Here is a 26,963-nt window from a genome sequence, read left to right as displayed (position 1 = left end):
CCCGCCGCCCCCGCTGGTCCTGCGGGGCCCCGCGCACCCTTGCCGTGCCCTGCCCGGCCCCACACGCAGAGACGCACCCACGCGCACCCCAGCCCACCTCCCGGCCCGCTCCCTCCGCGGCGCCCCGCGGGCACCCTGCCCCGTCCCTTCCCGGGCCACCCCCTTCCCCACCCACCCTCTTTTTGTTTCGTGCGAGCGTGCAGACAAGCACCCGGCCCCACGCGTGTCCCTGTGCTCCCCCAGTGGGACACCTCTGTCCCTTGTGATCCTAGGAGCTGCCGGCCACGCTGGCGGGGGCTGAGTTGTGGCGACCCTCCCGTGAGGGGACTCCCAGCTAGCAGGCTCACCCGGACCCACCCATCCCCCCCCACCCTCCCGTCCTCTTTGCATTTCTGCATCTCTGGGGGGCTTTCCTGCACCCTCTCCCTCATGGCCCTCTTCCCACACCCCTTCTTGCCCACCCTGGCTGTCATTCCTGCTTCTCTCAACTTCTCTTGCTGCTTAGCTCCCCTCACCACTACCAGTCTGTCTCTCATGAAGCCTCCTGAGGGGCTGAGGAGCTGCCTGCATCCCCCGGGGCCAGCTCTGCTCCCCGTGGAGGCTATGTGGCATGAAATTCCCACTGGGGACTTTGTGTCTCCTTCTGAGCAACCCACCCTCCCTGCACCGGCGGCAGGCATGAAGCGGGGACATAAGTGGCTATGAATTCTGCTGCTTTGGCTGCATCGTCTGGTGCTCACCAGCTATGGGGCCCGTCCTGGGCCCGTCCCTTCCTTGCCCCGTTGTCCTGCCTTACAGGCTGTCCCTGCACTCAGGGAGTGATTACCTAGATGAACCCGACTGCTTCTTTTATGTGGAGCATTCTGAGCTCCCTCTGTGTGGAGGCAATCCAGTTGCTGGGGTAGGTCTTAGAGGAAGAGCTCTAAGGCTGAAAGTTGAAACGCAGTATTAAATGGTCCCCAAAGATGGGGCTGTGCTAGGAAAATAACCTGCGGCCAACGGTGGATGTCAGCTCCTCTCATCTCCCAGAGCAGAGTTTGAAAACAATTTGTTACTGGTGCACAGCTGAGGCAAACTCTGTTAATGCTTCATTGGGAAAAAGGCCTGTTAGAGGACCTACTCCACAAGGAATCTTTCTGAAGGATGCAGAGGGAAAAGAGTTGGGCTTTGCTGGGGGCAGGGTCATCCTCCAAGTGCAGCCGCAGCAGTAAATCCCTGTCCACTCTGAAGATGTAACTATGTTTGAAATAGTTTTCAAACATAGTTGTAAGTCTGCAGCCATACAGATTAACTACAAATGTGTTACATCTGTGTTCAGAAATCATACACAGATTCAGCCTCCTCCATCCCTTTGTCTCCAGCCCAGAGCCTGAGCCTTCCACTCTCACTCTCCCTCGCTGCCCTTTTGAAGCCCCGGCTTTAAGGTCAGCTGAAGTCTGGAGATTAAATCCGTAGGAAATCTGTCTGCCAGTTTCATACTGCACACTCTCTCATCACTACTTTCTGAGTTTTTGCCAGACATTCCCCTTCTCTTCCGTGATCGTAGTTCTGTAATATTGTGCACTAAAGTGCAGTTTGATCCTGTTATACTCTCTGTACACCTCATTCTTTCCTTCCTTAGCTTCTGCCTCTGTCCCTGCCCTTGCCCCTGCTCCTGCCCGTGCCCATGTCTGCAGGCAGGCTGGAACTAGTCAGACTGAGTTATGTAGTTCAGTCTCATTTCCCCATCTTTAGGCAGTCTCTGGATCATCATATGCAATACTTATGCATTTCCTTGATTGATTGGGATGTATATTTTATGGGTAGCACATTAAGCCCCCTTTATTTTTTTTCTTTTAGAGAAGTTCCCAGAACAGGGGAGAAGGGGAGATTTAACAGCGCTTTCTGATTATTAAAACTCTCACGCTGCTGGACAGTCCTTGAGATAAATTGGTTCTGTCCTGAAGCACATCATAGTCTGCAACTGACTGGGAGACAATGCAGGTTTTAAAATAAAGTACATCTATTTTTGAAAACAGAAATTACCTGCTGATGGTAGCTTACCAGAGGGTTGCAGAAGTCTATACATGCATGTTTGTTTTTAAAACTCGGTCTCAGAAGCCAAGATTGATTCTGTAAGTGAAAAGCAGTAAGCAGATACCCAGAATTTAGCAAAAATTACACTTAGCACGTGACAATGGTGGCTCTCTTGCTTTGGGATTATCATTGTCCGTCAGGTAATTTCTACAATCTGCAGAGAGGAAATCCTCATTCCCAATTGTATGCTGCAAAGATGCTCCAAACCAACCAACCAACCAACCAACCAGCTGTGGTGGTTTTCCATTTCTTTTCCTGTCAGATTAACAAGCCACTTTCTGCAGATGCAGACAACAGCATGTTAGTAGCTTGTGTATTTTAAAGAAATTCCATTATCTGAAAGAGAAATTAAACACTTTAATGCAGACAGAACATGTACATTAGTGAAGATGGTACAATGTGATAAATTGTAAGACTAATGAAGAAAGTTGCTTTTATCACCTCAGCCTACCTTGTAACCACTAATCCATATACCAAGGTTTATTTCAGCATGCTAATGTCTCAAATGTCAGCACTTCCTCCTCTTGCAGAGAGAGATGTGCACCAGGCTGAAAAGACAGCTGAATGGGAATGGCCTCTCTTGTAGCTAACGTGGCCCAAGGAAGAGGATTTCTGCCCCTCCTCAGCACTATGTGGACATTTTTGATTTTACACTGGCAGTCTTTTTTTTTTTTTTCCTGTTGATTCTCAAGGCCTAGGAAATACAAAATGTCTGGTACGTTAACGTCCTTTCCTATCATAATGTGAATGGCATTAGTCTAGTTTTTCTATCCATCTTTTCCTCTCTAGTTCACAGATATAAGCACAGGTTTCTTCCATGTATGAATTGCCCTGAAGTGGTGAGTGAAGACATCCCATCCTTGGTTTACATATATTTATCTGAAAAAGTTTAATCTTGAATATAAACTGGCATCAAATGAAACATTCGGAAGTCTCTTTTTATTATTCACTTCTCACATTTTAGTCATGGTATTTTGGGTCCTGATCCTGCAACTGCTTACGCATTTGTTCAGCTCTGCATTTTCACATCAGTAATGGGATTTTATGGCAAGGATGAGTTAGTGTTACAAAGGCTGAATCTGAATCCAGTGTACATAAAAGTTAATGGATCGCCTAGGCTTGGGGTTTGGGTTCAGGCCCATCTTTGCTTCATAATTTGACTTGGTGCTTATAATGCTTTTTTGAAGATTGTCTGCACTTCTGTTATAAACCTGTTTCTCAAGAACTTTATAATTCAGCCATAAAAGATATTTGCCTTGGGCTAAATCATGTAATATAAAACTTAAAATTCCAAAGGAAAAAACACTTTTCCCATTTTAACAATAGCAGAACAGAGCAACTTTGATGTTTACTCCTTTATGCACTCACATAGTACCATAATGCATTTAATTAAAACCTAACTTTGGCAAATGATTAATCCATGGCTGAAAACACTTTTATTTGGTATTATTTTGAAAAATTAAATCCATCCATAATATTAAACGCCTGAAAATGGAGACTTCCTAGCAATATTTAGTCAGAATAGAAATATATTTGCTTTATGACTAGTACCTACTAATATCTTCATATGTGGTCTGGTGCTCATTTATAACCTTCTCTCTAACGTTTTCCTTTTCTTTCACTCATCTTCCCCAATAATCTATCCAAAATTAGGCTCCTGTGTCATCTCCTCTCCTGTTGCTTTGGCCATATGAATCACTGCTTGGCTTCCTGTTGCTTACTGTACTGAAGTGAAGCTATTTACCCTTATCTTTAAGATCAGACATACATTTTGCATTGTCTATCTCTCTCCTCACTCAACCCTTTTATCTCCTACATCTTTTACCCTCCTACTCAGTCTCTCACACCCAATCATTTTTTACCGTCCTCTCACATTACACCTTTTTTCCACACACAGCCACATGCATCTAAATGATCCTTCCTCTTTCACTGCACATCTTACCCTTCTCCAAAGAACAACTGTAAATACATGTATTTTTATAAACCATGCCATCTGATTTATACATTATTTAAATTTACATACAGCCACGTATTGCAAAATACACTCAGATGCTGTAGTCCTTTGGTTAGAGGTCAGATTCATTTGCATTTACATCATCTCCACAGTGACTACATTGTTAGGGTTAGAGTGACTTTACAAATATCTTACCAAACTCCTTGGAATCACAACTGTGCCATCTCACAAATGCCTTATCAAAACATGTTCATCATCCTGTCTAAACACATTCCACTCCAACAAATTAGCACAGCCCAAGGCTTTATTAGCCGATTATCTGATTATCAAAAGTCAAATGTTTTCATCTGTGTCAAAGGCAAATCATCACACATTACACATCACACACTACACCCATTTCCAAACTGACAACAAGCTCATCAGGTCTCTCCTAGGACTAATTCCTCTTCTGCTTGCACTGCTACAGCTGCCAAAATCTAAGCATAATCACCATGTTCTTCCACATTGCCTCACTCCTTTTCTTCAGTAATATTTGTATATTCTTAATGTAATCTGCTTCTTATCTGAAATCGGAAATGGGAGACATATACAGCACATGACTTACGGTAGTGTCCTTAATAATAATGCCTGATCAACTCAAGGGGTTCTGAAGTAGCTGTTTCTGTGATGAAGGAAGTAATACACAGCAAATCCGCCCATGTGGACTAAGAATCTGATTGTATTTCCATTGATGGCAATGACAAAATCCCACTGACTTCAAAGGAGAAAAACAGACCCTGTATGATGATAGTGGAATCTCCGATTATAAACTTGTGTTTATCAACTTCTGTTGTTTCCATTCGGTTGCACAATGGGTATATCAGTGTCTGTGTTTACACTAAGATAACTGCCGCAAAAAGCCGAAATAGCAGTTCCTTTCAAAGTAAGGCTTTGCTAGACTGAAGGTCTATAATCATTAAGAATTAGGTGGAAATAATGTTGAATGTATCTTTGTACTTCTTGTCTTGCTCTAATTTTGGCTGGAAAATTAGTGTCCTGCTCATGTAATCTATTCATCTTTAAACATCCATATTATTATATGATATTATTGAAAATTATATGCACTACTTTATATGTTACATCTGATAGAATAATACTAGGAAGAGAGTGATGTTATTAGGGAAATGGAAGCTGTCACAGCGACACTGCATGGTTGTCATGCACCCCCTTTAGCTACAATGCAGCAATCACTGTAAACAAGCAGTCGTACTGCATTCATTACAGATCAGATTCCCTTTCTCGGTCATCTCTCATCTTCTTCAAGACATGTTCTCGATCATAATTTTCTTTGTCACTTATTACAGCTGATGTTAAATGGCTTTTCAGCTAAATGCTTGTTTGGGTTATTTATTAACTAGAGAACATTTACATTGGCACACTTTGATGTTATACATGAAACGGAGAACCCATTTGTAGACTATAGTGGATTAACTAGAAATTCAGGGAATCGTATTCAAAGGGATTAACTCTTAGGCAATGGATTACCTCCAGTCAGTTAGCTTCATTGGAGGAGATGGAAGCAACCGCTAACACACAGATCTTTATTCAGGTGGTTTTATATAATGGCAGGAGTATTATTCAAATAAATTAAATATAATTAGTTTATATTTGTGCTGTTATTGCTGTTGCACCTTAAGAATAGGGACTGAGACCTGGAAGGAGCTCTTAGGCTCGATGATGGTTAATTTTGTTTTCATATTGGGGCTTGAAAGTGGAAAGCAAGAAATATAACTGGTCTGATCTAATGGGTTCATTTTCAGAATGTTGGTTTCTTTCAGTATTTTCTCCTTATTGCTATGTCTATAGAAAAATTGCTCTGAAATGTTGTGTCTCGTAAAATTGCTTTGAAAAAAAACCCCAGAGAGTAATATTTTGTTTTGTTTTGTTACTTTTTCAAGAAGATGCATTTAAAACAGAAAGACGTTTTGGCTATGGAATATAGGTGGGCGATTTTTTAAAAGCTGAATTTGTAGGGTGCAGTAGAGGGATGTCAGAGATGCCCAATGGGGGTGATAGAAAATGGAACTGGTAGACTCCCTGGTATATAACTAGCAAAGGAAAAAGAAAGTTAAAAAGACCCTAAACAAAGACTGACTGAATAGGAAATTATGTTTTAAAAGGCCTCATCTTTCTTGGAAATGTGTTGTGTTTGTCTTTTTTTCTCCCTCCTGTCTTTTCTACTGCATTTTAACCTATATTGGGACTATTTAGTTGCCAATAAAGTCAACCGAAAAACTCCTGTTTTGAGGAGAGTTTACTCAATAATTTTTACCTACTTTGGGAAAAAAAAATATTTTCTAAAGAAGCTTCTAAGCAATAACCAAAGCAGTGTTCAACATGTCTCACAGTCTTCTCAATCTTCTTTCTTGAAAAGGGTAACAGAATCATTGTGTTAGATGTTTTGTAATCTCTCAGGTATGGTTTTAAGTTTCTTAGAGATCTTTCTGGAATGTAGTTTTCATTGTGGATTCATGATTTCATGTAATTCAGACAGGTTGTCATGAGGAGAAACACAGTTGTCCAGGTTGTCATAGCAGCTAAAACTTTCCTTTCTGTGAAATTGTCACCAGGCCCTTGGCTTCTTGTAACCAAATAACCAGAAACATTATTAGTTTAATGAAGAAGCTTTCCAACAGGCTGTTTCCAAATCTGTAAGTTATCTGTCCAACAAGTATGTCACTCTGTGTGCAGTATTTTATTCACAAAGGCCATCTGGACAGCCTTGACAAAGGATTCATATCATTTGCCAGAGAACATCTTGTTTGCTGTGAAAAAAAAAATTAAATTAAATGTTTTTCTAAATCTATCCAGAGAAATCGCTTTTTTGTTCTCAACTGCTCTGTTGGCTTTACTTTGTTGAAGCTTCTTTGTCACCATTGCAGAATGTACAAACATGACATTGCCTCCTTTTTCATCCCTGTAGTTATAATTTTACACTCCCTGTGTTCTTTAAGATTATTTCAGACTCTGATTAGTAAAAGGCATTGATTTATTCGGGTGAGATTTGTGTTTGAATGGAAACTCCCCGACATTTCTATGTTATGTTGTTTTTGAGATTTCCTTCATGGCTTGTTCATCGTGCCATAGCGTATCATAAAGCTTTCAGTTAGTTTCTCCTCCTTTGGGGCAAATTCTTCCATCACAAAGATCTTAATGAGTACTAAACAGATAAAAACCAGGTATCACATATAGACTGGGAAAAGGTCAAAGCCCACTTTGATGGCTTAGCAACTGCATGTAGTGAATCCAAAAGGTGCTTGGTTTTTATTGACTGCAATGAAGATTATTTCAGCTTGGCAGAAAATACCATGCTGTGACCAATGGCCAAGAACCCCACTTCAAATTAATCCTGCAAGGTACCTAGCAAAATTATAAAAGACTGAGTAACCACAGCTGCCATACAACATGGAATAGGAGCTGATGTTTTTTCACTTCCTTAGTAAAACATTGAGTATCTTGCTGGAAGTCTCTGCACCCTTCATGCAGAAAGTTCACTTGTTAATATAAATTCAAATGTTCTTTCACCAAATTATCCATAATTAGAAAAGGGCTGCCAGACCAGACCTTTGTGATACAGTATCTGGATGAAACATTAGAAAATTAATGAAATTGATTTTTTCACATGTGCAGTATCTCTCCCTGAATATAATCAAAATATCATTTTTGAGAATGATGGGAACTGACTGGATTTATTGAAAATGCCTCTTTTATATTTACTGCCTTGATTTTTGTCTTACAAGATAATTTTGTGGCACACATACACAATCCTGCTGCAATCAGAATAAATGTAGTACATTTTGCATTCATCAGTATATTCAGAATCTCCAGGTCTCCATTCAAGTAAAGTATAGACACTCTATTTTGGAGAGTTTAAGGTGAATTAAAATTTAAAAACCAAGTGTATAAATGGTTCTTAATTATGTAAATGTGGTGCTTGGAGAAAAAAATATGAAGTTTGTGATGAGACAGTGTTGACAAACAATTTTTCTTTTAAATGTTATCTTTTTTATGGCTAAAGAAGACCAGAGATGAGACAGTACTCATCCTTCCAAAGGCCCACACTTTTGCAGATGGAATGTATGTAAGCATATTATACACTGACTGCTTTCAAAAATAAAAATGTAGCTTAAAAGTTTAGTATCTCTAGACATGGTGCCAAGGCTGCCTGTAGATGCTAAAACCCAGCAGAAGGACAGTAGCAGGTATTTAGAGGAGGCTGGGTATATTTGTAGTGCTTCCCTTGGCGGAGACGAGCATTGCTGGGGAAGTTAAGCTCGCTGTTATTGTCTGCTGCTGTATCCTGGGAGCATGCTGTGGTGTTGCCAAGTGAAGCACACTCAGGTCCTTTAGCCAAGGTATTAACCTATTGACCTACTGCCCCAGGATGAGAATGTTGCCAGCCATGATCATCTCTCATTGAAGAGTAAGGTATTATAAACATTAAAAAGAAACAACTCGTTGGCAACTAATCAGAAGATTTACCTGAGAAATACTCATTGAAATAAGTCAGTTTTTCTGGGAGACTATGCTGCTTGCTTATGCCCTATGGAAAATTTTGTCCTAATGAAATTCAACTTAATATGTATTAAAACAGCCTAGGATAATTTTGTTCAGTCATCAACCTCTTTTTGAGTCCAAAGTAAAGTTTATTTTTCTAAAGAATAGAAAAAGGAAAGAGTGTTGCTCTGTAACTTACAGTCATTCCAATCCCTACTTACATCAACTTGAAATAGCTTCATATTTTAGTGAACTAAACAGGCCATAGTTATACTGATAAACTAATTAGGGTGCAGCATGGACCTGAGCGCTACTGATAACTGCCAGCATAATTTCAGTGCGTTTTTCGTCAGTGTGACTTAGTGCTTGCTGGCAATGCCTGTGTGAAGTTTGGGAGTTAGCATGCGCCAGGGACCATTCCCCATAGGAAGTCAGGACAAAGCTGTCCTGTGTAAACAAGACAGGGTTAGTTGCCATGAGGCCAGAGCACAGTTTCTGACCCATTTCATCAACTAGCATAGACACAGTTTTAGTATAGGTGCACATGGAAAATGGTATCAAGGCAACTACGAATTGTTGAAAGAACTGGGACTATCCAGTTCCTGACAGGAAAAGATAGCTTGTCATTTATCAAACCGAGTGTTGCTCTCTTCAGTGGGCATTACGAATATGTTTCTTAGTCAGGTAAGAACTATTGTAAGATCTATTGTGAGAATGATTTAATGTATTGTAAATGTGTTATCTAATGGTTTGTAAATAAACTGACTTTTCTATCTATCTAAGGTGGGAGTGAGCTGGACCCCCTGGAAAAGCCAAGGCTGACAAAAGCTTAGATAAGAGGGGATAGTATGTAGGGATTAATTGGGGCTTGGAATTATGATGTGTCACCTATCCTGCCTAAGACAGTAATCACTGGTCTTTACCGAGGTGGACAGGCCACCTATACATAACCCTGACAAAGAACATGTATAATTTTATATATGTTTGATAAATAGCTGCACAAAAAGTTACTACATCTTTGCAAAAACTGGTGCAGTCCAGCAAATAAAAAACTATCAAAGTAAGGGTTAACCAAACTGAAGGGTGACTTTTTTGGTGAATTTGTTTTTGGTGTGGAGAGGAAGCAATCAAAGTGAAGGGTGACGCTATGTATTATAACCTGTTGCTCATCTCCTCAATGTGGAGAGCAGTCCATGTGCTGATACCTAGGGGTCAGACCCTGAAATGCTCCAGGCAGGGTTTCTAGGAGGGTCTTGAGCATGAAGACATGCAAAGGATTCATCATCCCTCTCCCATCCAAATTCCTGTTATTCAGCTCTAGGTGATAGCCCAGATTTCTCTGTGTCACCAGGCCAGGGCGCACAGGGCTTCCGACTGCTCTGGCTAAGAAGTGGTCTAGGGAGTGTTTCAGCATTCAGCAGTGTGAGCTGCCCTTTGGCAGTGGGGAGTGGGCCTAGGATCTGTTACAATTTCAGATGCCCTACTGGTTGGGAGGAGGGTGCCTTTGAGAGGGACAGAGGGGCACCCGCCCGTGCTGCTGTTTCAGTTTGCTCCATCACCACATCCAGGAGTGGACCTCACATTTGCTGTAAGAGGTGCACGCATATGCTTCCACTGCACAATAGAAGCCCATCTGTGTGATGGTGAGTTCTGGGAAAACACGGAAGGCAGTGGGAGATAACTATTCTCGTGCTGTATCTCCTGCCTTCCTCTTCTAGGTCTTAAGCCTGTCCAGTGTGGTGCCCATATTTCCCCCATATGCTGGATCACCCACAGATATTTCATGTGTCTTGTGTAAGGCATAGCTAGAGCCTTCTAAGCTCACCTGGGTCAGCTATGAATGAGTTAAATACTGGAGTGTGGATATAAATCAGGAAACTGGGCAGGTGAAGGCAAGGAATGTCTTTTAGACATTGCCTTTGGGATACTCTCAGGATAACTTTGTGTTTTTTTGAACTTGTGCGGTGCTACCAGTATGGCCTGCGGATGGTGCAATATCCTGATGTTTCTTTTGGGGCATCTGGCTAGCCCTCCCCTCCTGGGCTTTCTTTTTGCATGCTGAAAGGTGGGTTGCTCTCTCTGTGAGACCAGGCTGGCTCCACAGTGCTTCTCAGACATTTGTTGACATGGTGTTAATAACACTTGTCGTCAGGACTGGGTCCATAGGCCAGGCTGCTAATGAGAAGACTGCTTTACAGCCTCAAAAGTGGTATTTTTAATAAGTGTGATGTGGAGAGTATACACATGCCCTGGAGCATTATGTGAATATTTTGGGTTGCATGTGAGAATACAAGGTCTTCTGGGTTAATGTTGGAGGATGGTGACAGATGGAGATAGCTAAACATGGTATGGCCTCATCCATACTGCTCCGTGGTGGAACTTAACCCCAGGATGAACCCAAGCTTCATCTTGAAGAGATGAAGGGGGAATTATCCAAACCACTACAAAGGCGAATGAAGAGCTGACATCAAGGGCTGAATGCTCAAGCTCGTGTACTTGCCTTTTTTAGTTTCACAGGTTATGGATATGCACTGTCAGTCTTCACTGGAACTTCTGCCTTTTCTTGACAGAAACAATGGTTCTATTGCTTTAATAAATTACAGTGTTATTAGTATCAGGCTAGAAACACAATTTTTAAACAATTTAATTTAAAAAGCCTTACTAGCTTCCCTATGATCCACCTCTGTGTGCTGACACAAGAAGGTGTCTGAATTTCAAGTCTGGCGTGGTTTGAGTCGTATCCTGGTGAAACATGTTCACTATCACTGCTGTACACCATGTTCTGATTGCTGTTTTGCAAAGACATTAATGAGTTTCCCAGATCATAGCCGGCTCTTTCTCAGCATAGTTTAACATATATAAACAAAATCTGTTGCAGTAACTGTGAAATGATTTGCATTCATAATTATAGTGTTTTTTTCTCATAAATTGCAATCATATCCAAGAAAACATATAAAAATAGAAATACATTACTTATGCTTTATTGTTCAAAAAGGGTTTCTGTTTTATCAAGCTGCAATGATGAAAAAAAAATACATTTACACAAAACAAGAAACCTGGAATATCATACTGTGGCAAGGTGGTGACAGATCAAAATCAAGAATAGTGCAGTTACCTCTTAAAAAGGAGCTAGAACCTTTGAAATCACTATTACTGTAGTGTTAAAAGCCCCCAGATAAAAACAACACTATGCCATATAGACATGAGATGACATTATTCTAGCTGAGGGCCTCAACTGAACCAAAACATCTGAATTTTTTATAAGGTTTTACATTTTTGATGAAAATATCTTAGTAAGGAACTGTTAGGCGGTTCAGAAATATGTCTGTCAGATAGATATTCAGGTCTGTAGTGTTGTGAAAGCTCTTGGAAGTGATGGTGGATGCGCAGTTGATCAAAAGTCTCAGCCGTTTTAAAATGCTCAGTAAAATCCAATTAAGCAAAGTAGAGACCAAGGAATTGAAATATCTCCTTTTTCCATTGAAGCACCTGCATATCTTTAGGAATTTAAATTATTATTGGTATATGTAGTCTACATAGGAAATAATGAAATATTTTCCCTTCCAAGAAATATAAATTACATCTAAATCCCATTTACTCGGAATATTTGAGACAGAGATACCGTATTCCGATAACAAGGTCTGAAGTGGTCAGCGGGAGCAACAGAGGAAAGAATTTGATTCTTGGTCTATTATCATAAAAACCAAATTGTGCCACTGTTACTCTCATAAAGTTGTAGCTTAGTCCTTACACCATTTTGTCAGTTTCACTACTGATGGAAATAGTATTTTCTGACATGGATACAGATAACAAAATTTGTCTAAAAGAAAAGATTTTTAAGTATCCTGCACTAAATACATAGCCATATAACTTCTGACTGTGGTATTCTACTTAAGCTTTCCCCTGTAAAGGATAATTTGGCTGCAATAAGAAGTGACAGGCTTTTCCCATCTTAGAACTAAACATAAAGTCCTTCTGGAATTTGAAAGGAGTTTTTTAATGTCCTAAGGATTCTTCTCTGTAGGTCCTGGTTTTAGCTAGAACTAGAAGAATAAGTGCTGAAATGTATTGAATAAGGCTACTCTCCTGAGGTTTCCAAACCACTTTTGCTGACCCATGAGACAGGTCAGAAAGATGTCGACTTGTAGGAGTGTTTATCTGAACCACACATTTTGAGGAGCAACGGGTCACGGAAGGAATCTTTAAAATAAGAATCCAAAGTTCAAGGCTGCTTAGATTGAGTTCTTGGTGTCAGTTTAGTGTACTTTCATGGGGATCCCATAACTCTAGTGCAGTATTAATGATGATGTTAAAAAGCTCATGAATACAGATGCAATTACTGTTAGATTCCCAAAGCAGTCCTTTGTGATAAGTGCAGTGATAATCCAAAACTAGGGAAAAATGAAGGGTCATTTACTGTGCCAAGCTTAACACATTTGGGCTCTGTTGGAGTAGTTGGGGAAGCCAATTTTGAAGCTGAGAGCTGTTTGTTTTAAAAGCATTGCTACTGCCTCCTATTTGTTTAATTCTAGAGCTCTAACATTATATTGTCAGAAATTGCTTTGAGAGTTCCCTTGGCAGGAGATTTTTTATCAAGAAGATAGGACCCAAGTCATTTCACACTAATTCAGTGTAGGAACCAGATTCAATAGTGAGGGAGCCACCCCTTTGGTGGGGAGGGAGACAGAATTTTTGCCAGAGAAGCTATCTAGTATGTGCTCAGTGGCTCCCATTGGCAGCCAGGCAAGCAGCTGGTTTCAACACGCACTATTGTTTCCGGTTGGTCCTCATCTGTAGCCCCATATAGAGCACATCACAATAATTAAGTCTAGAATTTACAAAGGCATGGATTGGAGGTGGCACTGTCCAAAGCCAAGAAGAAACATGATAGATGTGTAACTGAAGCAGATATGAAATGCTGTCTTAGTCCCTCAAAGCCACCTGCAATTTCAAATAACAATAGGAATCCAAACCCACTACAGGGCTAAACCCTCCCAAATGGGAAGTGCAAAAGAAGTAACCATGCCCCTATTTTCCCTTACACAATAACACCTCCTCCATCTTGTCCAAATTGAGCTTCTGTCGACTTGCCCTTATCTAAGTATTAATCTCTGCCAGACACAGGCAAAGCAAAGATGCCGCACCATCTGGGTTTGATGAAAATGAGGCATAGAGCTGCGTGTCATCTGCATCTTGATAGAACAACAGCCCAAATTGTGTTATTATCTCTCTCAGCATCACGTAGAGGAGGGGCACTAAAATATAGCCTGGCAGAACCTGTGTTAAAGTGTTCTTTGGGCAGATGAGCAATTGATCAAAATCACTTACTTTCATCTCCTGGGGCCCAAACCTGTTGTAGTTGAAGCCTAAAGCAGTTTTGCAGTTGACTTCAGTGGGAACTGGAGTTGGCATTTGGAGAAGAAAGAACAAAATCACTCAAGTGAGTGATAGCATAAAAGCTATGCTGTTTATCACAACCAAGGACCATGGGTATCAAAGCCTGCTGACTGATCTAACAAATTAAAACAGACATCTGAGATTTTGCCCATTGCTAGGGAGAAACCATCAGTCAGTGAGACTAGAATAGTCTCCATGCTGTTGTTGTAACTCAAATTAACCTGAAAAAAAAAGGATGAAGGACAGATTAAGTTTCCAGACTGGTTCATCTAGCTTCTTCTTCCTTCTTGGCGACCCTTAGAAAGAAGATTGCAGAGCAACGTGACAACAACAGAATTGCAAGTTCTCATGAGGAATAAGAAATATCTGAACTCATGCGTTTGTGCTCAACTTGGTTCCAAAATCCAGGCTGCAAAATGAAGTCCTTCTTCAAACTTCAAAATTGCTGCTGCATAAACTGGCTGATACGTTACCAGAGAAGAGGTCATATTTATCTCTTCCAGTCCCAGCTGTGTGACCACAGGTGGAGACGCTGCATGTCTTGGAGAACACTGAGGCGAAGAGTTCATTTGTCCACCTCCTTTCCCCCAGGTAATTAATTACAATGGAGTAGGTTGGCTTGGCTTCCCCTGTAGGGTGACCTTTATTCTTCTGAATGGAGATCCAGCTTTCACTGCTCTTTGGGGTCTGAACAGCTTAAAAGCCTTATATATTTCACCTAGGGTGACACTCAAAAGGTGTATACAAGATGGGTGATGACATAGACACAGGACGAAGTTGAAGGGAAGAAATAGTTGCTTGTTACACAATTCCCTCAGTTCTTACATTTTTATTAACTGCAGCATGCAAGATGTGCAAATGTCCTGATGGAGTGGACACACATGTACTACATATCGTGCTTTACATCTGTCTGCACATATGTCTTTTGAATGGGATAAAAGATTCTCTTCTAAGCAATCTGGGCTACAGGCTCACATGAATTGAAGAAAATCTTGACAGTATTTTAATCCTAGAGATTTTCTGGAAATTTGTGAGGGAAAAAAAAAGACTCAGATTAAAAACTTAGCTCTTATACTAGTTAAGAAAACCCAGCATTCTAACATGATTAACATTAATAAGTAGTGATCTTAAAAGTGGCAAAAGAGGCTAAGCCACGGCCGAGCTGCATTTTAGGAATTTTAAGATAATAATTTTACTATTAAGCTGTGAGAAATTGGTCTGTACCAGAAGGGAGCAGGTTTGATAACTAATGCAGAAGGTGAATTGGAGAAGACAAATTCCTCTACAAAAACAGTGACTGAATGTAACAATGATGTAGGGATATATGTGAAAAGTATGAGCCAAAGCACCTATGTTGGAAATAGCTGTTTTAGAAAACAAGTAGTTTTCTGATAAATGCTGAGGGATTAAGAATTAAAAGAATGAAAGAGGAAAAGGACACTTTAACTCATGCTAATATCTCTTTTTAATTTAAACACAATTTTATGATAGGCACTACTTCCTTGGAGTAGTAATGGTATTTTAAAAAGACTATGCACATTAACTTTTATGGTGTCATCATGACCTGTAAGTATTCAAATATGGAACATGAAGACAATGTCTTAGCTTTGTAATTGTAGAAAGCCAAATCATTTAGTAGTTTATGGACAGTAAAAAGCATTAGGGTTTGTGCAGGAGGGAGCAGAGCAGGAAGTTCTTATTATCTTCTCTACATTGTCATTTTTGGATTTTAACGAAATGTTTTCAAACTTCTTTATTATTAGATTTAATAAGTACCCAGGGTCATAAGAAACAAGACTGAGAAATGAAATTTCTCCATCATAAAAACTTCCATTTGTGTGCTGGTGCAAATTTTATAATGTGAATGTGTTTCTTACGATTTTAGGTTAAGCTGTGCAGGCTGTATTCAATATACTTACATTAAGAATTTGATGACACAAAAGTTCAGGGTTCATTTTGCCTAAAGCATTCTTTCTCTATTGAGATTTCAGTGAAGAACAGTGAAATGTGACCAGAATAACTAAGTAATGTCCAATACTCTAAGTTATCAGAAAGATAAAAAGGATTAAAGTGGCACTTTGAAATACAGCTCTGAATGTGGAACATATTGGAGAAAATGTTTTCAAAGAGAGAAAAGAGTTTATAAACTACCTACAGATTAACAAAGTGCTGTTAAAAGAGGTGGTTGAAAGGTGAGATCTGTCCTGTCAGTAAAGGAAATCAACAGAGAAAAGAAGTCAAGAAGTCTCTTGTAATTTGAAAAACTATGTATGATCCATGAATACTTACAGTTTGTAGAAATTAAGAATGTAGTTCTATAACATCGATGGAATGATGCATCATACAAATTAGAAGCATTTTCTAGCTAAAAAGAAAAACATTTTGAGGAAGATAACAGATCTACTATCCTTTTCTTCTAAGTGGAAAAACATAGATAATGTCTGAATGGAATCTACAAATACAGTACCAAAACATTTAATCCAAGGATAAAAGAAATTCCCCCAACTTATCATACTTATGTAGATTCCTTTCACATTTCTTTCTACCATTAGTTGTATAAAATGCCCTTTTTTTGAGTATTTTGTAGTGTGAAGGGTACATGGTTGTTGCCAAAGGATTTAGATGTCTTACTAATGGGACTAGGCTGCATGTGCCCTCCATGTACAGGGGTCTAAAGATGACAGTTTAGAGTCAGCCAGGTGTAGGGGCTATAAAAAGAATATCTGGAATCAATTGTTTGTGCAATTGCATGGTCAGCATGCATATAGACATAATTACTTCTGTTTACTTCTATCTGTGCATGATTTTCTCTGTTTTAAATTGCCCAGAGCAGACAAATGGGAGAAAAAGGTGGGGATGAACAAATCTGGCATTCCTGCCCTTGCTCTCCTACGGCACCCTGTTTGTAGGTGGGCATGATGAAAGCACATCTAACACATTGGCAATACTGACTTCCACACAACATGACTTTCACAGCAAATGTGGTTGTGAGGTTACTAGAAACAGTTCAAACAAAAGCCTATTGAATAGCAGTCTACTCAGAAATCAAAGAGCTGAAATCTGGGCATGTGGAAAAAGAACACCTTTCAATACCTTAACTATTCCCAAGGTTAGAGGTCAAGGCTTAGGCTCTGAAGCATGGCTTTAGCTTGGTGGCCACTATGTCCTGCTCAAGAAAGGGAGGTAAGAGCTGTTGGTTTGCGATGCTCTGACCTCCAGCATCACTAGGCCGTAGCCTTCTGTGTGTGCTGTTTTGCAGGTGTTAGTGCAGGAGCAACCCTGTTGCTGAACAGTATCAGAAAGAGATCAACAAAGCAGTGTTCCTGCTTCCAGTGTACTCAAGGGGTAATGAAGAGTTAGTTCTTTATTCCAGCCTCAAAATACTTAAAGCTCCTGTCCTTTACAAACCTAGAAATAGTGTATCAGTTATGACAGAGTTAATACAAAGTGTCTCTGACAGTAACTACTGGGGTCACTTTTCTTTCATTTTCTCTGGGTATTCATTAACTTTTGAAAATGGAATTGCTTTAACTATGTTTACCCACCTGTCAGGATCACCATCTACATACATAAAGTACATCATGGGAGAAACATTCACAAAACAGTGAAGGTAAGGTCTATGCTCCTGTGAATTCTACTTAATCCTGTTAGTGCCTGTTTTCAGTAGCAGTTTTACTGGAAATCAAACAGTTTTAAAGTTAATTTGGAAAAATTTATGCTGACAGAAAATTCAAAATTCAAATCAAGCACACTTACATAAAAAATGAATGCCAGTATCCACATTGTCAAATAAAAAAAATTTTCAAGTCACCTGCAGATCTATTGTTTGGCACTACAGTTTTTAATTTTAGTGATCAAATACATGCAATGAATTGTTCACAGATGAGCTACATAGCAACAATTATTGGACAAATTGTTTTGAACAATGGATACATCCACGGAAGTTGTTACCTGTTCATAGACAATGCATAGACATAAAAGAAAAGGCAAAATTAGTCAAATAAATTATGCATTGCAGATCCCTATCTTAGCTCTTCTGATAGCCTATCCCTTTACTGTAGCTCCTGCTTTCACCATATGGAGAAATAAAATGCATTTCTAATTTGTTTTCTAATAAGTACTAATTAGTCCAGGCCTTTGAGATCCATAAGGAAATAAAGTGTGTCCTTGTAGTCTTCCAAATAAAGCTCTAAAGCTGCAGCTGGTACAGTCCCACATTGCTGTTCCTTCCGGCCTCCAAGAAGAAATTGAAATCATCCCTCATTTAGATTTTAATATGAGATTAAGTTAAAATCAAAATGACTAAAAGTAGCAGCAGTCATTTAGTCAATGGAAAATGTATGGAAGCTGTGCCTTTGTGGCGACTTAGAAGAGGATGATCTGAAGGAAAGCACACAGAAAATGTTAAAATAGAAAGAAGCAAATGATTTTTAACTGGTTTTGTCAGATGATACTGTTAGCAAAAATAGTTTCTTGGGGAAAGCCTGTTTCGCTGTGGAAGAATCCACTCTCTCCGCAGAGCCACTCTGGAGCAGCGACGTGCAGGGCATGGGGGACAACTCCCAGGAGTCATGTCTGGAACAAGCCGTGCGTTCATTGAGCTGGTCTCCCTTGACCCACTGAAGAATTTCATAATGTATCCTTCAGCATTTGCCCATCCAAATTTTACTATAAAACTGGATTTTTACCTTTATCTTTAAACTGTGGACCACTTTGTAAGGAATAATAATGTGTTTGGGTACTTCAGCTGTTCCTCTTCTTCCAGTACAGGACTGCTTTCTGGGATATGCACTGTGGTGTATTTTTAGGGGGCTTGTTATGTCACACTGATGACCTCTGCAGATGTGCTCATGGTGTGTGAGAAGAGAAAGGGAAATGCTTTATCACCTCCACTATTTCCTCTGCCCCCTTCAGTCAGCTTTTTGGGGTCTCCACCTGTGTTTTTTGCCTACTCTTCACTCTGTATAATTTTCTAACGGCTGTTCTGATTACATGATCTCACCAGCCTGAGAAGTTTCTTTTGTCTCTCACCTCAAATGTTTCCTAAAAACCTCCTTTCTGATGCAGGGAAAAATGACTGCTGGTTAGTCCATTCCACACAAACTGTACAGAGAAGGGTGATTTTGCCTTGTAGAAGATTTTAATGTATTATTTTTTTCCAGCTGTAATTTGGAAAAGCAAAAAAAATAAAAAGAATCTGATTTTTCAAAAGGAGGAAAGAAAAGATGTTTGGTGATGGGGTCTGCTCCTGAGGTTCTCCACGGTGGCTACAGAGAAGCTGAGCAGCTGCAATAGCAGGAAACCAAGGAGATTGCCAGGAGAGACTGGGTGGGTGGGTAGGTCTATGAGACCTGGTCAGGGCTCTGTCACAACTTTGTCAAAACCAAACCATTTCTGCCAGACCTTCCAGTTTTTATCAGACAGCAAGTTCTTAGGCAAAAATATTTCCCCAACACTTTTGTGACCTAAGAAAGTGTGGCTGTATCTGAGGGTACTTGGATGAGCATTCCCCATCCCGTGGAGCAGCATTGGACTTCCTCTGTGGCAGTTCAGCTAGTTGCTAGTGTGGCAGCTGCCCATGGGGTGCTAGCCATCCTCCCCTCCCCTCCCCATTGGCAAGCTGGGCTCTGCAGGCCACAGTGGGCTCTGCTTCACTCAGCTGAGCATTAAGCATGTGCTAAACAGAAGCACGAGTCATGCTGCTGACATGAACTTGAGCTGATGAATAGCAAGTAGTGAAAAAGAAACAACAAATACTTTTGTTCATGCATGAAGCCCTTTGGTAGTGCAAGGATTCTGTTATCTGTATGAATAATACCATATCCACCAATGTTTGCCTGAATGCCTGAGGAAAAATGAGAAAAGAGCAGGTAACTGATACCACAGAATTGTGGTCTTGGAAAGTTTACAAATAAGGTCACTGGCAATTATTTTTGTTACTTGGTCATCTCTTGTGAGGACCATCGGTAACATTTTCTGGCAATGAGCTAATATTTCTTTGATTTTGCTGGCCAAAGTGGGCTAAATCAAATTTCTGTGTTCACCTTCTTAACATTATAAGTGCACCCATGTTAGGTGGTTTTTGGTGGCATAGCTAAACAGAAAAAAAATTTCCTAGGCAAGCCTCAAGAACGTTAGGGAGACTGCCATCTGGACATCCAGTGCTTCTCAGTCTGAGTATCCCCAGGAAGAAATCAAACCCAGGTCTTCTAATTAATGACCTTAAGTATTACCACCTTTTTATTTGGTAGGAAAGTAATTGCCACCGTGTCTGAAAAAAAAAGTGTCTCTTTTTGTTGACAGCCTGATTCCATGCTCCAAAGGAAGCTTAGGTGGATAAACATCTACTTCAAGGTGCTTGTTGGCATTACTGATAAGAGTTAAGTAGGAAATAAAAAATGGGTATGTAGAAAGAAATGTCTGTACACACAGAAGGAACTTTGTAAAAAATAAAGTCCCTAAGGAATTCAGGCTGTTCTTGAGTCAGATGGCAAACAGAGGGAGAGAATTCAGAATAGCATTTAGTGTAAAGGCTACTCAAGCCCCCTTGTATATGCCTACATCATTTGCTGTGTCTAGCCTGCAATTTCACTTTGCAGTCACCCTCGTTTTCTTCTTCTCTTTCTGAGAACAATAATTTTTAGAAAGAACACAGGGTGTCATATCCATTTTAGGTCCATGGGATCTCAAAGGAAATAGACTGTAATGTGAATTCCTAAAAACTGGTTGTGATCCAAGCTCATGTTCTTTGCTTGTTTGTTATTTTTACTGGTACCTATTTGGCTGCTTCTAGTTTGTGTGTTACTTTTTCTGCTCATTTCCATAAATAAAATGTTCTTTCTCTGCCATGTTGCTGTTCCCCCTGATTATTTCCCACTGTGGCCTTGGTGTAATAGTGTTTCTTCTTTTACTTAAAACAGCATGCAATTGCATTTTGAGTTAAGTTAATGGGGGATGGAAAGGATGTAGCCAAATCTCTACAGGACTCCCTGAGTCTCACCGCAGCATCTCTACAAAACCTTTCTATGGGTCTGGCTCAGTTTTTCTGCTGATTTCTGTTGGCTTTGTTTATTACCTACCAAAGTAGAATATTTTGTATGTCACTTGCTGTTTAATGAAATACCCTGCAGTAGGTTGGATTTCTAGTATTAGCTTCCAGGGAACCAGTAAGAGTCCGGTTATTGTTACTGCTATTGGGGCTGTATTGGTTCTTTGCCATCATTAAAAGAATAAAGTATTACATCTGCTACCCTTGCATTACAAAGCAGCTACATAAAGCTCAGTGTAAGCTTTATTATCTGTTGGACTTCCCATAATGTCTAGCGTATAATACAGTGCACCTATTTAGCAAAAAGGTTCCTACTGCAATTGAACCTTCTCTTAGAAATAGAAAAGGATTTTCAGGCTGTGAATCTGCAGGTAGTAATTTTAATAGCCACTAATGTGAATTAATAATTCTAATAGCCTAATTTCTGATGCATTATCAGAATACTGGAGAGTGGGTTGCCATGGCTGCTATATTTTATCACTCACAGCTGTGTAAACTCTTTTAGACCAGCCTTTTTTTTTTTTATTTTTAATACTAAAAAAGCTTTCGTGTGACTTCTCACTGGGGTTGTTCTTAGAGCCCTCATTCAGCATGGACTAACACAGCTTCTAGGAAAGTATTTTTTCCCCCTCTGGGAGACTGAGCCATATTATTAGCAGCTTAGAAAAAATTCACTATCCAGGGAAACATTCAAGGTAAAACCAGTTGTCATCATGCCGGCATATTTATCATTAAGAATGCATGGTCTGCGGAATACTCTTCAAGAAATTCAATTGCCCAGTGAAATAACCAGTGAGGCAGAAGAATATATTCTTTGTTTTCTAGGATGCAGTAAGCTGCAAAAATCACAGCATATTTCTTGATTTGCGAAACTGTTATATGCGGATGGGATTTGCATGGATATAAATTTCAAATTTTGAGTTCTTTGTCTAATAATCAGACAACTCTTTAAGTATATGAGTAACCTCACTCCTGCTCGGCAAAGCACTTGAGCACATGGAACTTAAGTTCTTGCTTAAAGTAAGACCTTAATTGCTGTTTCTGTCAGTTGCTCATCTAAGGTAAAAGAGTAAAAACTCAGGAGGCATGGCACTCAGTGCACAGGGCCTTTTATCTCTGATATTTTATTTATCAAAATTAATTAATTTCTCTGCCGTTTGTGGGCAACTAAGTGGTAGTCTTGATTTAGGGAGCATCTTAATCATGTTAGCTAACATCACCAGTCCATTCATATTTATAAATCTTTTGAAAGCAGTGTTGCAAACATTCATGCCAAGGAGACCCTACCAGATTTGTACAACAGTTATACTTTACTGTACTTCAACAGTCTAACTTGGTAATGGGTGAACCTTAGAGCGGAGATTTGCATCTGGTAATGAGACAAACTTTCAATTCCTTATCTGAAGAACATCCAGATCTCTGCAGTCAGCAAAACATCTCCAAATCTCGCTGCAACAGACTTTATAGAGATAACGATGGTATTTCCCAGAAGTGCAAGAATGGTCTTTCTCACAGAATTTCAGCGCTGCTATTTCTGGCTCTGAATTCAAGAAAAGAAAGGGAGGGACATTTCAGAAAATATAACTCAATGTCTTTAAAAAACTCATTTGTTTCTGTTTTGGTGCTGCAAACAGGCACAGGAAGAGGAAGGGATTCACCTACACTCCTGTGCTTTCTGTACACCCAATCCTACTTTACCTCAAGATTTCTACTGAACACTTTTCAGGCAAATCCTGTTCTACTACGCTAGGAAGGGCTGCAGTACCTGCTTCTATGAGGATGGGATGCATTCTTAGAAACCTTTCTGTAGCATTACTGTTTTGGGGCGGTGGGAAGAAGATCTTTCTCTGCAGCTCAGGGCTCTGTGAGGCAGACTGTGCTGCCCTTCAGTCGATCCACAATTTGCTTCCTAGCCTCTCTGCTCTCATTTGCAGCCTATTCACCTTCACATAAGGCCTCATTTACTTTCACAGTTGTTAAGAGTCACTTCAGTTTTTGTACTTACAGTTAATGTACATTTTGTACCCTTGACACCCTAAAAGGATGACCATGGCAAAGCAGGGATTAAAAATCTTTGATGGATGACAGTCTTCCTTTTCACAGAAAGCATTTTGTCTATTTAATATTACGACAGTTAGACAAAATTACATCTCTTTAAATGTGCCAGAGTATGTCCTTCATTATAATGAATCACACCAGCTACATAAGGCAGGTAGCACAGCACTAAAATGGATCCTCACATGACATTTCTGACCAACAGTGTCTCTGCTCACTTGGACAAAACAAGACTATTTTATGTAATGTAGATATAATATACAAGAATACACACACATACATACAGTTACTTTGAAATATAAAATAATATAAAAATATTCTATTTTTTAACTATGGGAAAATACTAGGAACATTTATTTTTCTTGACTCATTCTGCTTCTTAAAAAAGAGTTGACAACTGGACCCTTTTAGATTACAAAAAAAGTGTCTTTCTATAGCAAATATAGATACCCTCACACTGTCCCTCAAGAAATAAGTATATAATCGGATTAGAAGATATTTCAGATTTGGACAGCTCTAATTAAATTACTTCTAACTTTTACTGGCCTCCGTAGATCAATCTCTTCATGACCTTCACAGTCCATCAATATAAGCAAAAGCAAAGAAAAAAAATCTTCTACCTCAAAACTCGAGCCTTTTTCATACCAGCTCCCCTCCCCTATAGTTGGCTGGATTTGCTTGCCACTCAACCTCATCAGGCATTAACATTAGCTTAAAAAAAACCCACCTATTTTTTTACATTCACTTTCTTCCATGGTACAAACCCTGTGTAAAGAAATTTCTTGTGCACTCTGGTTTTCTTTTGCATACATCATTTACCATCTTTTGAGGTAAGGAATTTAAATGTGTCTGATGCCTTTATCTTTTTGACAGTTTAAGGATAAAAGTTCTGTCCAATGTGATGAACAAAAGACTTTTCCCTTTAAGTGTATAAAGTAGAAGACATTTTCTTTACATCTCTTAGATTAAATGCCACATATTATTTTGCCTAACATTTGGGAACTCTTTTACCTGAGAAACCCAGAGTCTTTGAGGTCCTATTCTGATCCTTTGCATTTACATAGCGTAATTGTAATCTGATCATGTATCTCCTCACTTGCCACAGTAACGAATGAGAACATACTCTGCCAGAATTCTGTCCTTTTGATGTAGATGATGTGCCTCAACAGTAGGCAGTTTAAGGGGTCTGGAGGTAGAACTGCATATTTAGTTGCTTGGCTCCTGCTGTGCTTACTATGTGCTTAAAATTTTCAGTGTTAGCTTTTATATAGAAACAAAAAGAAATAAAAAGTTTTCAAAATTAGCTTTATTTGATGAATTAAATTTAATTACAGTGATGCCAGTATGCATTAAAGTGAAGGTTGCTGCTATGAAACCACACAGCCAGAATCAAAAGTTTTCAGTCAACAATGTACAACCACTGTATCAAATTCAATCTTGAAGTAAGTACAAACCATCTCAATTAAAGCCATGATATTCTGTGTGTCACAAGACTGATTTTTTTCCCACTAATTTTTGTGTAATTTAATGAGTGTATCTGGAAGGAAAATGCAGTCTAATGCCTTTATTCCATGTGTAGAAATGATTAATCATAAGCTTCACATTGTCACTGCTGAGGATAGTGCATTGACCTTGGATGACCCTGGTTCAGAAGGATGACCCAGCTTAAAAAGTTGCAAAGTGTTCATCATGTCATATTTAGAAATATCAAAATATTCCTTTGGATGGATAAAAAAAAATTCAAAACTTCTGTGAAGTTTTGGAACTTTACTGAGAACTAAAGCTACTTTTATTGATAAAAAGTAAAACATGTATTTCTAAATATCTTTTTTTAATTATTTTTTTCTGCTCAGAAAGAACATACTTGCCTGTAAAAAATGAGACTTTTCACCAAAGTACAGAGTCAGAGCACTTCACAATTTTATTTTAATTCACCTTTATAACTTGTTGGAGAAAAAAAATCTTTAGTTGCTAGGAGAAATATTACTGTCATTCTCTGAAAAAACAATGAACCTTCACAAAATGAAAAATGGCAAATCAGGCAAACTCGAGGTTTGTCTTTTGCAACAGAGACTTCACAAAGACATATAACTTGGGAAAATAAAAGATAAATAAATCATTTATTCACTTCTGTTACTCACACTTCTTTTCTGCTTCTGTAAATGCTACTCTACACTTAGCTGTCTCTTCTTATCTCCAGATATTTTTTCCTCCTTTCTCGTCTCTTCTTTCTCATCAAGCAATTGAAAACATCTTTACTTCTTGCCCTGAGGGAATTCAACCATTTAACGTAAAATTACCCAGGGATTCTCCAGATGGAATACATGAGATGTTTCCTAAAATACCAAGTGAATGCTTTCTATGCATGGTGAGCTGAGAAAATAGTCAGTTCCTGATCAGTTCCAAAACTCATCCAGCTACAGTATGATGGATGTTGGGTACAGGAAGCCTCAGAAGCCTTCCTAACCACTTCTTAATCCTCTCTCTTCCTTTGTCATTTAAATGATCACTATCACTGTAAAACCTAGGCACACACACACCATCCTTTTGCTGTCTGCACCACAATAACGAGGAACAATTCCCCATGAACCTTTTTTTCTTCCTAATTTGAATCTAAGCAGGGCTAACACAGAAAGAGTTTCTTAGCAATGACCATAATGACTGTTGAATTAACCCCCATGGAGATGGACCCATTAGGTGCAGACCATCATGGTAGTTCATGTGAGCTGCGGTTCTCCTGCATGCTGTCTCTTGGGCAGCCCTGCTAACAAGCCACACAGCAGTCTGGGAATGTCACTAAATGTCTCTTCCTTTGTTTCAGAGACCCAATTTGTAAAGTATTCTCCATAAAATAATAGTAAACAGAGATGTGGGAGTAGTGGGAAAATCTGCTATAAAACTTCCATTAGTAAATGAAAGTGGCTGTCACAATCATGTGAAAAGTTCACAGAGGCAATCTTGTTAAACAGCCATTTTGCATAAAGAAATTTATACTGCTATAGACTTTTTCAAATAACTTTGATGTTTTCCAGAACAATTTATAAATGCTGAGCTTTGGAAGAAGAAAGATCAGTCCACTGCAAAATAAAGTTGGCTAGCAATGGACATTTGGTTACAGCTCAGACACTCCATATTCATTTATAACACACTTCTATACAACTCAGTAGGGATTTCTCTCTGCTGAAGAGCTCCACAAGCTTCTTGGATTCCATTTCATATTGGGAGTTGTTTTAAAATATCCCTGCAATCACATTAAATGCTCCAGAAACACAGTGTTCCTAACACAGATGACAAATTACTCTTAAATGAATAGTGCCAACCTCACCACAACTAAAACAGCATGTTTTCATTGCTATTGCCCTCTGAACCCTTCAAATCCGTCCTTGTCTTGAGGTGACCAGCCTTCTGAGGTTAACATTCATACTTAGAACTCTGAATTTCTTGACTTACACAGCCTCAGAAACTGCAGACTTCAAAGAAAAAGGACAAAAAAGTGGAATTTTAATCTGTCTCCTCAGCCAGTCATCTCCCATCCCTCTAAATTTAACAGACAACCCTCAAAAGCATTCAATCAAACCAGCGGAACACAATTAAAAAACCATTAGACCCAGCACCAAAACACAATTCCCTTTAAAGGTACTACATGGACAGTACTTACCCATATAGGGGGCATGAGTGACTCTGAAGTACATGGTAAGGGCAACCAGTTGCTTTTGTGGCAGTCTTGTAACAAATGCACCTTAAAAACCCCCCATGTACGCTACCTGTTATAGGCAGCTTCATCAGGCTGTTACACGTCTGTATCAATGAGCAGCCACACTGGCTGCCTGCTGGGTCTCTGGCCCCCTCCTCTTCCTGTACTTCCATGGTCTCTGCTCTCGCTGGTTTTCTTGGGGG

General features: G+C 39.5%; 1 long non-coding RNA gene across 1 annotated transcript; it reads left to right on the top strand.

Annotated features, from left to right (window-relative positions):
• Window positions 1-9,094: 9,094 nt before the first annotated feature.
• LOC142052427 (uncharacterized) lies at window positions 9,095-24,291 on the top strand. Its single transcript, XR_012658833.1, has 5 exons — window positions 9,095-9,250; window positions 14,467-14,554; window positions 17,516-17,573; window positions 18,483-18,599; window positions 22,427-24,291. It is a non-coding gene; the product is annotated as an uncharacterized LOC142052427 (long non-coding RNA).
• Window positions 24,292-26,963: the final 2,672 nt, after the last annotated feature.

This window comes from Phalacrocorax aristotelis, chromosome 2 (assembly GCF_949628215.1).
Source record: "Phalacrocorax aristotelis chromosome 2, bGulAri2.1, whole genome shotgun sequence".
NCBI lineage: Eukaryota > Metazoa > Chordata > Aves > Suliformes > Phalacrocoracidae > Phalacrocorax > Phalacrocorax aristotelis.
This window is presented reverse-complemented; position numbering and strand designations above follow the sequence as displayed.